Genomic DNA, 15488 nt, shown 5'->3' with positions numbered 1-15488 from the left:
CCAGGAATGGTGAAGAAAGCAAGTAGTTAGGAATTCAGGTTTTGAATTAAGAAAGATCCCTGCTCTGAATCTTCAACAAAAAAAAAAGATAAAAGGAATGCAGTTAGGCAAAGGCTGTAGTGTAAAATGCATGCAAGATATCTTTTTGATGATATGTCTGTCTAAAAAATATGTCTCATATTTGTTAGCTTTGTTGCTGAAGTCATATACTTGAAAATTATATGCCCATAAACACAAACTAACTTTTCTGATACTATTTATTCTAGTAGAGAGTAGCAGTCTATATTTTTGAATATAGGTATAGGTTTCATTGAAGGATGTTGTATTGTGTTGTATGCCTACAGTGGGCACTGGGTTTCAAGCAACCACTGCAAGCAAAGTCCAAGGAGGTATTAAGTACCAGTAAGCAGGAATTTAGTAAGCTTCATTCTAACAATTTCTTTTCCCATTCAATAGACAGTTGAATCTGGGCTATAGTCGATAAGGAATCCATGTCACATGCTGGTATTGAARGAAAATTAAATTTTTTAAGCTCATCACATTGGTAGTCTAGGGAAACTTAATAATCACGAAATTATTTGTGATGAACTGTTCCTTGCTGTGATACTGATCATGAAGCAAATACTTCACTGATTGTAGAACTATGTACTATTAATTAACTTACGCTATATAGGCAAGTACTTGAAATAGAAAAGCAGTTATCTTTAATTTGAATTATTTTGAAAAACTGAGAGAAAGAGAACTATTTTAAAGGTAGGTACCTATCTCCAATTTCCCATAAACCCATCATATATGTTATTATAGTTGTGTGTACAGCAACTGGGGGAAGGAGATGTACTCCAAGTGTGCTTAATTAACTTTGATAGCTGAATAGGAAAAACATGCTCTAACATCCCACATGCTCATTGAGGAARGGTTTGTTGTGTGTTCGATGTGATACAGCTCTTTTCAAACCTAAATGAACAGGGTGACTGAGAAATCATGCTGTAGAAAGACCAGTATTAACTTAGCATCGACAGGTGGGAATCAGCTAATTGTGTTGTCCTTGCTTTTAGTGCTTCTGAGTGTCTAAATTTGTTTCTCTGCAGTCTGTGCTGTGACCTCTTCAACTTCTGTATGGCTGCACATCCTTCAGACTCATATTAGAAAAGTAAGGTACGTTGGGGTGAGAGCTCTGTGGCAGGACATGAGGAAATGACACACTTCTTCAGAAGCTGTTGGGAGCTGATTTTCCTTCAGGACTACCCGTGTTTCATTAAGGCACTGAAACTTGTAGTAGTGACTTTTTTTCTGATTGTCTAGAGAAGAAATTGGCGTGGATGTTTTTCATAAACCAATGTTATAATAGTTGGCACAACTTGCTTCAGCCTCTTCACCACCGTGTTAGGCTGGGAGTTTTAAAAGCTCTGTGGAAAACTCTGTAATTTCTCTGTCCATGAGGAAGCAGTACTGATTTATCTGAGGAACATGTTTGTGCAGACTGCCCAAGAAAAGTTTGAACAGGTGTGAAATCCGTAACTGTGAGCTGATGGACTGTGCAGAACTATTTCTTCTATTTTGTATGTACTTGTTATAAAGCCAGATGCTTATAATTATTTATTGGTTCATTGTATGTTTCAGGGGCTAAGGAAATAACACAGCTACTGTGCTCTCTCTCCATTCTGCTTGAGAGTGGCAGTTCAGAGGGTACCCAGCTGGAACCATAAGGATTAGAGTTGCATTATTCTTCTGGAGAATTGTGTTGTTACAAGTATTTACTGTTCTGGTTTCTTTCAGTAAGGCTGGTTGGCTCTGCAACAGATAACATTTGTCAGCAGTTGAGACTAAACAATCTTTATTTGTCATTAGGAATATGCAAAGCATGCTACAGAGACATAGAATCATAAAGGTTGGAAAACACCTCCACGATTAAGTCCAGCCTTTGACTGAACACCACTATGCCCACTAAAACCATAGCACAAAGTGCTACTTCTACTTGTTTTTTGAGCTCTTCCAGGGATGGTGACTCCACCATTCCCTGGACAGCCTGTTCCAATCGTTAACCACTCTTTCAGTGAAGAATTTTTTTCATTATATCCAACCTGAACCTCTCTTGGCACAACCTTAGGCATTTCCCCTTGTCCTGTCACTTACATGGGAGAAGGGACCGATCAACCTTGCCACAACCTCCTTTCATGTAGCAGCCATGGGGAGTGATAAGGTCACCCCTGAGCCTCCTTTTCTCTGGGCTAAACAACCCCAGCTCCCTCAGCTGTTCCTCACAGGATTTATGCTCCAAACTCTTCACAAGGTCCATTGCTGTTCTCTGGACATGCTCCAACACCTCAATGTCCTTCTTGTTGTAAGGGGCCCAATACTGACCACAGGATTCAAAGTGTGGCTTCACCAGTGCCCAGTACAGGGGACAGTCATTGCCCTGGTCCTGCTGGTACAAGGCAAATTGCAATTGGCCACTTGTCCCATGGTGGCTCAAGTTCATTGAGGAATAGCAGTCACTTTTACTGGTGTTTTTTCTCACTCCACAATGGGAGCATTAAAACAATGATTTGGACATCTGTCTTAACTTGGTCTTGTTCAAGGGTTTTACTGAAAGACTCCTTAGACCTTCTCCTTTTTATTTTCTTCCCTAAATCAGCTCCCATGGTCTTTGGGTTTTTCCCGTTAGGGTATTTTCTCCTGCTGCCTCTAATTTCCTGTCAGTTTAATATAATTTTTGTAGGTTTCTTTTATTCTACATTCATTAGTAAAAAAGATCTGAAAATGTCTGCAGTAGGAGGGTTTTAATGCTTAAAGGCATTAGCTGCACTTGTAGTGCTCCAAGGCATGAGATACCTCTGAGGTTTCCTCCCCATGTTTAAAGAGGAAATAATGACTGAAATCCTCGGCTTAAAGTTCCTAATCRCCACCCCCTGAGGCTCAGCAATGTGATCTAATCCTCCTCCATCAACTTTTTCCAGCCCGCTAAGGGAATAAGTAAATGCTCCTTGGAGGGTGATTGAAGTACCAAAGAAATATTTGATAAGGCTCAAAATAATAAATTCTTCTTCCCTGCAGATGAGGAGGGGGGAGAGTGAACGTGGGGAGGAGAACGGAATGCACTGAACCACCTGTGGTATAACATCAGTTCTTACTACTTATTTCTGCCCACATGGAGCTGTTACTTCGGCATCGTGGGAATGAGAAGTCAATTTATTTGTTAACATTAGTATCTTTACCATATGCTCTGCATTATCTGATTTGTTAGCCTGGGAGCTCTGGGCAGACTTAACAGAACCCAAGGGAACTGGGAAAGGAATGTCCTTGGTGGGGAGTGACATAGTATTGGTTTAATTGGATGGGTCTGGGACCTGATGAGGAGAAACCTTATTTGCCCGAGATAGGAGGGGAGTGGAAGAGTCCTACATACTCTTTTGTACAAGACAGTAATGTAGAGGTGCAGGAGATAAAAGGGGGAGAAATACCTACATTTTTCCTGGTTTTCTTGACTTCTGTCCCACAAATGACTCAGTGTGCTCTTTATCTCCCACTTGAGCTGAGACTCGTGCTTAATCATCCTGTCGTCACCCCACTCGGTGCCTGTCACTGCCACCCAGCAAATAATCCATAAGAAGGTACTTTCTTCTCAGGAGTAGTTGAAACTTCGTCCCAAGTCTTCATTTGTGTTCAGTTCTGTTTCCAAAGCTTAAAGCATAATGCTTTGGAAGAACTTAATTCTGGCAGGATGCCTTCATTTCCCTCCTCTTTTTGGACCTCTTCTAGGAATCAAATAGCATCCAGTTCATGTTCAGTAGTCACTGTTTTCCTGTGCCTACCAAGATGAAGCAGGTTCCAACCTGGCTTTTTTTTTAGTTGCTTATGCCCAATCACTGATTTCACCTTGTGTGTGTTAAGGTTATGCCTGCCTTTGAATCCATGAACATTTAATKAAACAAATTAATTTTTAATAGTTTTTAACAAGATGGAGCAAGTGCTAAGTCATTGAGGTTATTTCAGCTAAATTCTAATCTTGTTCTGTACCCAATTGTGGATGGGAGAGGAGAGAAAAGGATTTCTCTTTTCAAAAAAGCTGATTGGGAGGAGAAGTGGGGATGAGTAAAGAGGAAAAGCATCTGCTTTTGGGAGAAGTTTGGGCTCAGACTTGGCATACTAATCTATGCTTTTGACCTAATAATGCATTCTAAACTTGAAGACAATTCAAGCAACATCCAGGTTTTAGAGTAAGAGGTACTCAGATTTTTCTGGAAGATCTGATGTTCTGCTATGTCAGTTTCTACTACGTTCTCTCTCGATTCAGTCTCTTTTTTTTTCCCTCAAGGATTTGCTTGTTTTTCCTGTTGTTGACTCATTTTCTTCTTTCTGGTGTAAACACATAAAATTATATAAAATCTTTAGTGTGACTCACCTGATGTGCTTATATTGCTTAACAGGATATATTCTGAGAGGGGGATGACTTCGTTTTAGGAAGTTTCCATATCAGATAAGATAGAATCCTTCATCAGGGGAAGCATCCATCCATACCCTATCTCGCTTCCACAAAAGCCTGTGTCTGGTAAAAAGAAGCGCAAGAGCCACATCTTACATGATTTTGATTTTAGAGGGTTTCTAATATCCTTTGTCAGTTACAACAGTGWCCACCACAACTCCTTTTCTCAGAAAAGCCCTGCTGTACCCTCTTTGTTTTGAGTCTGGCTGAGATGCGGCTCATTTTCCCCGGCAGCCCTCGCAGTGTTGTGCTTTGCATTGATTCCTGCAAGGTGTTGCTGACACAGTGGAGTTTGGCAGCTGCTGAGCAGCTCTGCACAGCACAGCGCTGCCTCTCCATCCTTCCACCCCAGCAGCAGCCTGGGGATGGGCAAAATCTTGGGAGAGGACACAACCAGGACAGCTGACCCACACTGACCAAAGAGATATTCCACACCATATGATGTCAGGTCAGATACAAAAGCCAAGTAAAGGAGAAGGAACAAGGCAGAAGGGAGGGGGCACTGATTATTTAAAGTGTTTGCCTTCCAAAGCAGCTGCTGCATTGTGCTGCAGCCCTGYTTTGTTTAAGTGGCTGAACATCGCTTGCTKACGGGAAGTAGAGAATAGGCGCTTTTTCTCTTTGCTTATATGTGCACATACTTCCACTTTTGCTTTATTAAACTGCCTTATTGCAGCCTGGGTGTTGTTTCCCATCTGATTTTCCCTGTCCAGCTGGGAAGGGGAGTGGTAGAGTGGCATGGTGAGCACCTGGGATTCAGCCAAAGTCAACCCACCAGACCCTTCTTGCAATTGTGACTGCCTGTCTGAAGCGATGGGCAAAATTTGTGGCAGCCTACGCACCATCCATGGTATTGAAATGTTGTCATGGTGACACATGCTGCTTGTGCTTGTAGTTAGTGAGGCCAAGTGTTAAATGGTAATCTTCGTCTATGAACAGTTTTTTAGGAAAGTGGAAAGGGGAAGCATCTGGTAAATGAAAATTTATTATTTCTGAGTGTGGATGGAAGAATAACAAGAGCACGTTTTTATGAGTTTGTTTTATTTACTGCTCAAAATAATGCAGAGGGCATTATGTCCTATATAGTAATGGCATTTAGACGGAAGCAGTACCACAGAGTCACTAAGAATCTTGTTTCTGTTGTAGGTATGAAGAATATCTTGGTCACCTGTGAGGTACTGAACAATATACCTACAGCTTTTGATAGACTTGTTCACAATAATGTCAGATTTTTTACCTAATTATATCTTTATTGAGCTCTAAAGAGCAATTGAGAATGAAATTAATAAACACTTTACAGAACCACTATGTTGTGTTACTTTGAGAGGTGTTATATGGGTATATTGCTTCCAAGTCTTTCCCACAGTTTTTTTTTTTTTTCCCTAGGTATGATTTGTTTTCTTCCTTATTCATGCCCTCTGTGTTGAACTCTGTGTTCAGGAGAGTTTCTCTTTTCTCTCCCTGAACTTTTCTCTGTGTACTAAAACTGAAAAATGAAACATGAGACATTATATGGGAAAAGTTACAATAAGGGTTAAATTTTAAAATGGATTTTTTTTGCAGTGTTTAAGCAATTTGGAGATTTTCAACTATTTGCCTCCTTTGAAAAGAATGATGAGATAAATTTTTCTTTGCAAGGAAATTTTTCCTCTTAAATATTTCATGAAACAAGAGATTTTGTCTATATTTGGTCTGCCAGTGGTTCASAGCATGAACCTAGGGAAGTGATTTAGACCCTCATATTGGATTTGGAAAGTAAGAAATAATATAGGGTTTTATGCAAAGCATCCTAGTACTGAGCTGCAATGAAAACAGAAAATATTAAGGTTATACGCATTGTTGTAGACATGTGCAAATAGGTAAAGATTGTCTAGAGTAGGGGAACGGCTCTGGTGACACTGAGGCTGTTTTTCACTGACAGAAGTATGCTGTCTTGCGTAGCAAAGCTGCATTGGAGGTTTGTTTTTAACCAAATTTGGCTAAAGAACTAAAGAATGTTATAAAGGACCTAAAAAATTAAGGCCTTGGTCTCAGTTCTCCTGTCATTTTCCTATGTCTGTGTGCCAGCCAAAGGGACATAGCTGCTCTATGACTGTATTTATTTTAATTAAATGAAACTTAATTCACTTATTATTTGATTTGCAGACAAATATTGTAATGTGTAGTTTGGGTCTAGATGTGGGTGGACTGTTTCTTGCATATACTAGTGATCAAAAGGGATGTCCACTGCAGCATCTATAGATGCTGGACTGCCTGGTCAGAAGTGGTGCATCCAGRCATTGTTAATTCCTGCCTAGGATTTTTGAATGGCTTTTGTTTGCTATTTGAWGCATATGTTTAACAAATCCAAGAAATACTGTTATTTATAGTGACTTGTTTATGTGTCTTGTAAATGTTTTTTAGGATTATCTTTCTCCTCAAAGATGCATAAAGGAGCTCAAAGCATGCATAAAAGAGAGACCAAGATTGGTTTTAAACTTTAAGTTGATTTCAGTCARCCTCAGCAATTTGTCTTGCACCTGGAAATGTGTGTACAAAACCCTATCTCTTAGAGAAACTAGTTCAGAAGGAGACAAGTATTACTTGGTATATTTGGCAGGTTACGTAGACACTTGGCTGTAATAAACTGATTTTCACTTGCATTCTAGACTTAGCTCCAGCCTATCTAATTGTTTTCATTCAATGAAATAAAAAGTGTCCGAGAGTCTGCGGTATCTTTTAGAGACATTTGGGGGGCAGCTGACTTGAGTTTTCACTGCATCATAGTCACGGTTTGCTTTTGTCAACTTTGCTTTGCCTCATTCTCAAGTTTTGCCTCGAGAAGTGGTTCTTTGGGGTCCTTGCTTCTGTGCAACAACTTGTTCCAAACCCTGCAGAAAGCTATGAAATACTTTGTCAGAGCTGAGGTGAAGCTGTAAGTAAGTATGCAGAATATGCTGAAAAGTTCTGTAGAAAACTGAAGTGGCTTTTGAGTCTGATCCAGGAAAAAGTCATTCTTGTTCTATAATTCAGAGAATAGAAAATCTTGGATTTTTGATAGATCACCTTAGGTAGATTCCAATTATCCACAAGTGGGTGGGAAAATAATGCTTTTAGACAAGATTGGAACAGTATGATTGTGGAGTTGGAGTGGGCACTTGAAGGGAGAACTGAGGTTTCTCGGTTCATATTACTGAGTACATATATCTGCAGAACTTTTGAGTGAATTCCCACAACTCTAAAGACATTGAAATGTGTGTGAAAGCCCCAGACTTCAGGGCTTAGAGGCAAAACTTGCCTGGTGTTTGACTTACGTATTGAGAGACCTGAGTGCTTTCAGGTTTTTTTCCTAGTTTTCTGTCATCAGATTTTTAGGAAGAGTTAAATAATTGTTCAGTGGGAATTTTGTAATGTAACATTTTTATAAACAACTTGTCAGTTGTTAAATACTGTTGTGCTATAAATGTTTAATCTTTATTTCATAATGCCTTGTCATAAAGGAACTGATAATAGCACAGTCTGTAACAGTACATTTTAAAATCCAGAAAAGAACACTGTATCTTCTTATCTGATTTTCTGTATATCATAGACCAGTCAGTTACATTTTGGCTTGCTTCCTCCTTTCATCAAGTTCAGTAACCCAGGATTATCTAAAACCTATTTTGTAATAGTGGATCTACTCTTGATGTTTTAAAATCAGGAAATACAAAATCTACTTCTTTCTTGACTGTTTATTTCAGTAGTTCTATACTCTTTTTCTGCGAGAAAAAAGGTTTTTTAAATAGGTATTTATTCTAATGCTATTGTATATCCCATTTAAATAGTTTATTGTTTTTCYACTATTTTTTTTATTTCTTGAATCTGTCAGGTAGTCTGCTTGATCTTTTTAGTCTATTGGGGTACAATTTTCATTTTGCTCTTGCCTTCTGCAATTTTCTCACGGTGTTTCAGGATATAATATCAAAACTCATTCAAAAAGGTTCGTRTCTCTCTTATTTCAGTGCTTGGGAAAAAAATGCAATGTGAATATAGGCAGTTCTGAGTTTATCTTGATTTGGAATATTTTCTTTCTCTTTAAAAGTGTACAACTGAATGCTTAATCATACTCCAAACAGTGTCCTGTAAGTAGTGGACACACATGATGGTAATTTGACTCTTCCGCAGTGTTGTGGGAAGCACCAGTCTCTTGTTTTTTGTAAGTATACAAGACAACTCGGGCTGTTTGAAATGTTACATTGTGAAGATATGTTTGTCTTAATTAAATGTTTCTTTCTCATTTCACTTCTATTAGACTTTTGCTGAATCTCTGCTAGTGGCATATTTTATGAAAAGTCTTTGTTTACTCTTAGAGCCCTGGGTTTTCTGGTCTGCATTTTTTTTTCTGACAATCTGTGTTTATAGAGATAACATGATCTTGGCAAAGCATGTAGTGCAGTATCTTTGCAAAAGCTGGCTGGTATTTCAGATAGGGAACGAGTGGAGAGCTCCCAGGCCAGTGATGATTAAGGAAGCATTAAGTAAACTATCAGGCAAGTACATTTTCCTGAATTATGAAGATAGAACATCAGCATTGCTGTCATAAATTATTCAGCAATACGAAGCATTAATATAGGGTTTAAAAAAAGTATTGTATTCCTTTTGTAAAATTACTTCTACTGAAGTAATTATCATTTTCTTCTACCGAAGAGTAACAAGAAGCTGCAATATATATATGTTGTAATATCTCTCTCTATAATTACAATATTTCAATACTGTAATTGAACTCTGAATCATTATTTTGTAGGCTTGTGAATGCATTTATATAGTCTTGACTTTACTATTTAATTAAACTTCTACAGAAATCTCTTGATTTCAAATATTTCTGTCAGTTGCTTGTATATCTCAGATTGTTGCTTATATGTCTCAGATGGTCTTCTTTGTGTGTTGTTGTCTGATCTTATGTGACCAGGCCCTGATTCTCTAAAGATTTATTGAAGTACCTATTCATAGCCTTGTTGAAATGTAGAGGATCTAAGCTGGAGAGCAGGGAGGGAAGTCTTGTCGGTTTGTGTTGGCTTTTCCTTTGTTTGGATTTTTGGGGGGTTCTTTTGTTGGCTGTTTTGGTTGTTGTTTGTTTGTTTGCTTGGGTTTTGGGTCAGGTGGGTGTTTTTTAAGGCAGGTTTCTTTTCTGTGGCTGAGAACTTCAGGCTCTAATATCACCCAGGTTTTTAGTTGCTTCTGTAATATTAAAGAAAACTTAAATAAAAATGCTAAGACATTTTAAAGAGATCACATGGTATAGAATTACATTTTCTACAACCGAAGTTTAGCATTTATAAGTAATATTAATGTCACAGGTTCCTAWAACTGATGTGTCATTGTAAAGAGCTAGCTTGGTTTCCTTCACAAAATTTTAAGCATTTTTCCAAAGATAATGGGGAAGGAGGGGAATAACACCAAAATCCCCTGGAAACCCCCACACCTTGAGGAGGGAATTTGTACAATGACATTTGCATTAGATCTGACCTTTTGATATACAATTTCTAAACTGAAGCTGAAAAAGCAGGGTAGGCTGAAGAAAGTATTTTTGGAGAGTTCCAAGGAGACACTGACATCTATTGCTCTTGAATGTTTGGAAGAGTTTGCTGATTCACTCTGACTTAACTGTTATCCTGTTTACATGCTGACAGTTATTTCTGCAAAGAGCTAATTTGTTCAAACACATGTTTCCAGATTATGTTCGGATAGTGTTGCTGGCGTAGGAGTTCCTTCATCCAGATGTTTTCACATTTTTTATGTCTGTCTCAGATTTACTGGAGTTATTTTCCTGCACATTTTTCACAGAAAGAATGTTACAGGAATCAAGGTCATCCGTGTTTTATCATGCAGCCTATTATGCAATTTTCTTGTCCAAGACCACTTTACCCTTTGCTTTTGTCAGGTGATGAAAACTGGGAGAGGAAAGAAGCCAAATAACCTATGAAAGTGTGAGCAGCAGGGGTGACATCTTACAAATGTAACTGTGCCGAACACAGTGGATCTTTTTTTGTGTTCTCTTTTTGTAGGCAGCTGGTTGGGTTTATGATTAGATCTCCATGGTTCTTTCCTGTGTATGGCAGAGTGTGAAAATGTACTTTTAATCTCTGAAGGTAGATATGTAGAAGTTCAGCGAAGAGTAGTAGTTTCAGTCATGATATTCTGGAGTTGAAACTGGAGGTATCATTTCACCTAGAATAATAGAATAAAGAGACCTAGTGATAGTAAAATAATTCCATGGAAGTATTTCTCACTTAAGTGACTGCAAATTTCCTTAAACTGTTTTTGAGGTTTGAGTAATAGGTTTTTTCTTAAGCTCTTCTGATTCTTGGGCAGGAATTGGGATCTTCCATTCATTCTCACGTCTTTTTTTCTTTTCTCTCTCTCTTTTTTTTTTTTTTTTTTTTTTTTTTTTTTTTTTTTTTTTTTTATGTTACTAAATTCAATCTGTGTTGAAAGAGAAAAGCCACAAAATAAACCATAAAGGTGAAAGTAGGTTTTTAACTTTAATCGTTTTGACACTTCTTGTCTTCGTAATGGCTCTTCCTCTTTCTGTTTATCTCCTGCTTGCCTGGAGGAAACTTAGTGGTGTCACTGCCCTTCCCCTCTGCTACATAATTTTCTGCTCCTGGTTCTCAGGAAAATTCTAGCTCTTCAGCATTCTTGAGTTCCTGCACATAATGTAAACACATGTGACAGTTACTTTAGAGGCAGCAGTTTTACTGAGCTCTGAGGAGGGAACTTGCCGGACTGGGGAAGTGAGATAAGAGTGCAAGAAAGCGGAGATGACGGAATTCAAAAGGAAAGTCCAAAAAAGAGTTTAACTTTTTAAATCCAGATGGAATTGGAAAAAGCTTCCTGAACAAGTGCAAGTGAAGCACTTTTTATTAACAGCCAGTGGCCACTGGAAAGGCTTATGACTGGTTTCCCTCACAGAACTGTTTGCTGTGAGAAACTCTTTGTCTTCTGTTAAGGAAGAGGACCTTGTAATTTCTATATGTATATAACTCTGCTTGATGCAACTGCTGTATTGCCATTTGCCTGGAAGATAACCTTTTTTACACTCTCAGAACTCAAGAGCACATCTGTAGTTGGAAAGGATAAAGAACTTTGTCAAAGGTCTGACGTCTCTCAGAAGTGCCAGGCACGGCAGGTGGCAGGTCTTGGCTTGTTCTCTGTTCTCTCTATTCCCCAGGAAAGGTGTTGAGATCAGAATGTACCTGGGAAATCCCTGCCTGCCACAGAAGGCTGAGAGAAGAGTAACTGGTTTGAAACCTTTTCCATTGTGATACAGCTGGTTTCTACTGTGCCATTCTTCAGCACTCACTGACTGCAGTGTGAAATGTGTGTGGCTTCTGATAGCTTAGTGTAGGCCGGCATGGTTCTCCACAGTGTCTGATAGACTAGCATCTGTTTTGCAACTGTTGATGCTATTCTTTGGCCCTGCAGTACTTCAGCAACAAGTGCTGGTTCATGTTTTGACAAATAGCTCTTCAATTATGACAGCAGGAACTGCATTTGGGAAAGAATAACTATCTTTCTTCAAAAGTGTCTTCCAGCGTCACCACCCCACTTTTTCATTCTCACATCATTTAAGAAAGCCAAATAATTTGACAGACTGCTTTGCTGTTGTAATTTTTGCTTTTGTTAGCTTTTGCTTTTTATTTTAACTTGTGACTTGTGAGTGTAGCTGTAACTGTCATATATTCTCTGGAGGCTGTTGAAGGTATTTTGATACCCCAGACAGTATTTTTAACAAAAGTGCCTTTTAATAGAAAAATAGGTTTTTTTTCTGCTTAAGAGGTTTGTTGGAATATTTTTTCAACATTGAAATGTTACTTTTTCGTGGAACCTGTCTTTTTATCATCTCCCCACTTCTTTGGGATGCATTGGTAGCTTTTTTTTTACATACAAATTAGTGCTTTGATTGCTTCATGTAGAACAGTGGTTCACAATTTTTTTGTAACCAAAAGCCACCCAGGCAGAATGAGTTCAGTAGCAAGCAGTCCTGCTTTTTACTTTGAACTAATCTCCTTCATGTACGCAGAAGCATTGGCAATTCCTATTTAATGTMTTTCTGAAAGAAATCAAAGACTCAATTAAGGAAGACCTGTGCTCTAGTAACAATAATTTCATGGAGCTAATAAACAGTATTCAGTTTTCAGTACTGTTAACAAAACAAAGTCTAGTATGATGTGGCATACTTGTGAAAATATCACTTAGTCCTAATTTTGCTGTTGTCATTTTTCATTGCGTCACTTGAGAAGAATTGCAAAGATACTTAAGGAAATTATGGTAAATGGGTGATATTTTCCTCATGTTCTTGCAAAAGGTCTTCCTGACCCTTCCTTTCCATTATTGTTACTTTTCCTGTGTCTTCTGTGCATATAAAGTTGTGCGGATAATGGTGGCTCTGAATAGAATAAGGATCCTCAGACGCCATTGTCTTGGGACATAATCTGTGCCAAATGATTGGGCAACCATTTGAATTGCTTGGAAATTTTCTGATGAAATAGACTTTTGCTGAAATTTATTAGCAGGGTGAAACTGAAATGTTTTGTAGATATGGCCCAACTTTTGCCAAAGTTCTGATGGAGCCTAAGCAGAACTGTTGCTTTGGGCATGTCTTCAATTTGATTACTTTTCTGCTAACTCACCTGCTTGCAGGTTACTGTGATGTTGAGGGTTCTACCTGTTCATTTATTTTCAGACTGCAGCCTCAGATAGTTTTTTTCCTGCTATAAGTACAGTAATTACTTCATTCAGTTGTGAAGAACTAGAAATCACAATTCAAAAATTTCTGATCAGAATGGAAAGATTATAACCCCCATGTTAATATGTTAACCCCCTTCTCAGAGAGAAGCTTGGTGTGACTGGCTCCAATCTTAACCCCAGACTGTCAATCATTTAAGTCTAAGAAATTACAGGGTTGTGATTGAATCTTTGTACAACTTTGTTCCACAGGATTAAGGGTGGCAAACTGGATATATTAATATTAAAATGAATTATTTACTGTAATAAATTATTAGACACAAAGATCTTAATCAAAATTATTTACTATTCAGTATAGAAGCTAAAGTTATGAATAGTATAGTGTACTATGTCAAAGCAATTATATTACATTAAAACAGTTCTATTTACGGTAGCAAAAAAAACCCCYTGAAAATTATTAAGTAGAGATTGGTGTTACTTACCCATATCACCAACTGTGGGCAAATCTGTTTCACCTAACCTGGAGGAGCAGAGGGACATCCCCACCCAAGGGAAGAATCTCCACACACACTCCAAGAAGGGCTGTGTTAGAAGAGCCTGCTGTTCTGGATTTTTAAAGTATAAAGTGATTGACTCTCAGTCATATCCAAGCCAGCTATGTCACCTTAGCATTTTTATAAGGATATTTTACCGCATCTGCTACATCTTCACCTCTCTGTCAGGATGTTTAATTTTAATGATGGATCAGACTGGTTTTAGCATAATTCAACACCAAAAGCAGCATGACACCCCTGTCTCAGTTCACCATGGATAGCTTTGTAAAATAGGGCATTGTTCGAGTTGGTTTATTCCATTCCGGGCAGAGCATCCTGCTATACCACCTACCCACCATTACTTGGGAAGGCTTTTATTATTGATGTTCATTCCAATTCCTTGAAAGAAGGATGTGTGTTTAAGCAGATGAAAAGTGTGCACATTGCTGTCATATTTGGTTTACTGGCCAATACTGACCTATTTAGTTGGTGGGAGGTAGCCTATATCTTCAAGGCCTTGCTTATCAATAGAAAATGCTATTTCATCTTTCTTCTTTCACTGTAAACTTTGTAGTTGGTGATAGAGGCACAAACAATAATTATATTTATAGCAGTTCTGAAGGCTTGTTGAAATAAATTCTGTGTTGTGTTCTTTGCAGACAGTGGCAGCTTTGAGATGATGGACTAATTTATTTTGACTGAGATCTATCAGACTCTTAAATTAATTTTGGAACTGGGCATTTAAATCCTTGCAGCTACCAGAAATGTAAGCTGGTCTAGACTGGAACAAATAGAGGGAAAGAGGAAATGTGGGAGCTAGGTCACTGACAAGATAGGTGCAGTGTGAGATTGGTACAGCACTCTGCCACTGAAAGAGTTACGTCATTTGAGACTTACTCAGTCTGAAAATGTGTGAACGGAATAGTTTTATAAGGCCTTGATGCAGATAATGCAAATGAGCATGTCAGTAAATGTGTGCTGAAGAAAATGTAGTTGACTCTCTCTTTGGAAAAAAAAAGGTGGGGGAAGAAAGAGAAATAGGTTACATGAACCTGTTCAGCTTGGAGTTTTTCATCTCTGAGTTTCCATGCTTCTTGTTCACAGCTATAAACTGCTCTATCATAAGCAAGCAATCATTTTTGTTTGTAATTTGAAGAATAGATGTGATATTAGGCTGCTTTATTGATTTTTTTGCCTTTGAAATGCAAGCTGCAGTGACGCTGAGGCGATTCAAAATGTTGTGATTCTTATTCTACTGGGTTTCTGGAAAAACTATATAGTTAAAAACAGTCAGATAAGTCTTCATGGAGTTTTGCTCCAAGTCAGTGGCCTGACTGGGAATTATGAATGCTTGGCAGTTCTGAGCATGGAATAGTACTTTTAAAATAGAAAATGATTTAGAATACCTATGATGCCCCTTGATCCCAAACCTGTGTGAACAGGTGGTGGTTCTCTGCTTTGTCTGAAGGTCACGCTCTCAGATCAGTGCACATGAAATGTGCGCTCAGCAGGTCAGTGATAGACAGCTCTCCCCCAAACAACCTTTCCTCTCTCCCTCTGGCACTTCAGTGCAGGTCTGGAAAATCTGCACTGACTTACTGGCCTTCAGAGGCCCTGGTATGGCCCATAGCACCTGCAGGAGGTTCATACAAAATACACAGCTGTCTAAGCAAGGCAAAACTGCCTGTCTCTAAAGCTGGCACTGCAGAGGAGAAACACTAATCATTGCTATCTGTCTGACTTCTGTGGGAAAAGAAGCAGAATAT

General features: G+C 38.5%; 1 protein-coding gene across 8 annotated transcripts in view; it reads left to right on the top strand.

Annotated features, from left to right (window-relative positions):
• Window positions 1-15488, top strand: part of JAK2 (Janus kinase 2) — an 86630-nt gene that overhangs the window by 22268 nt on the left and 48874 nt on the right. The gene's annotated exons all lie outside the window — the stretch shown is intronic.

Source organism: Malurus melanocephalus, unplaced genomic scaffold (genome assembly GCF_030028575.1).
Source record: "Malurus melanocephalus ecotype Western Australia unplaced genomic scaffold, MMel_1.1 scaffold_437, whole genome shotgun sequence".
In the NCBI taxonomy this organism is placed as follows: domain Eukaryota; kingdom Metazoa; phylum Chordata; class Aves; order Passeriformes; family Maluridae; genus Malurus; species Malurus melanocephalus.
The sequence above is the reverse complement of the archived record's forward strand: the minus strand, read 5'-3'. Positions and strand labels throughout refer to the sequence as shown.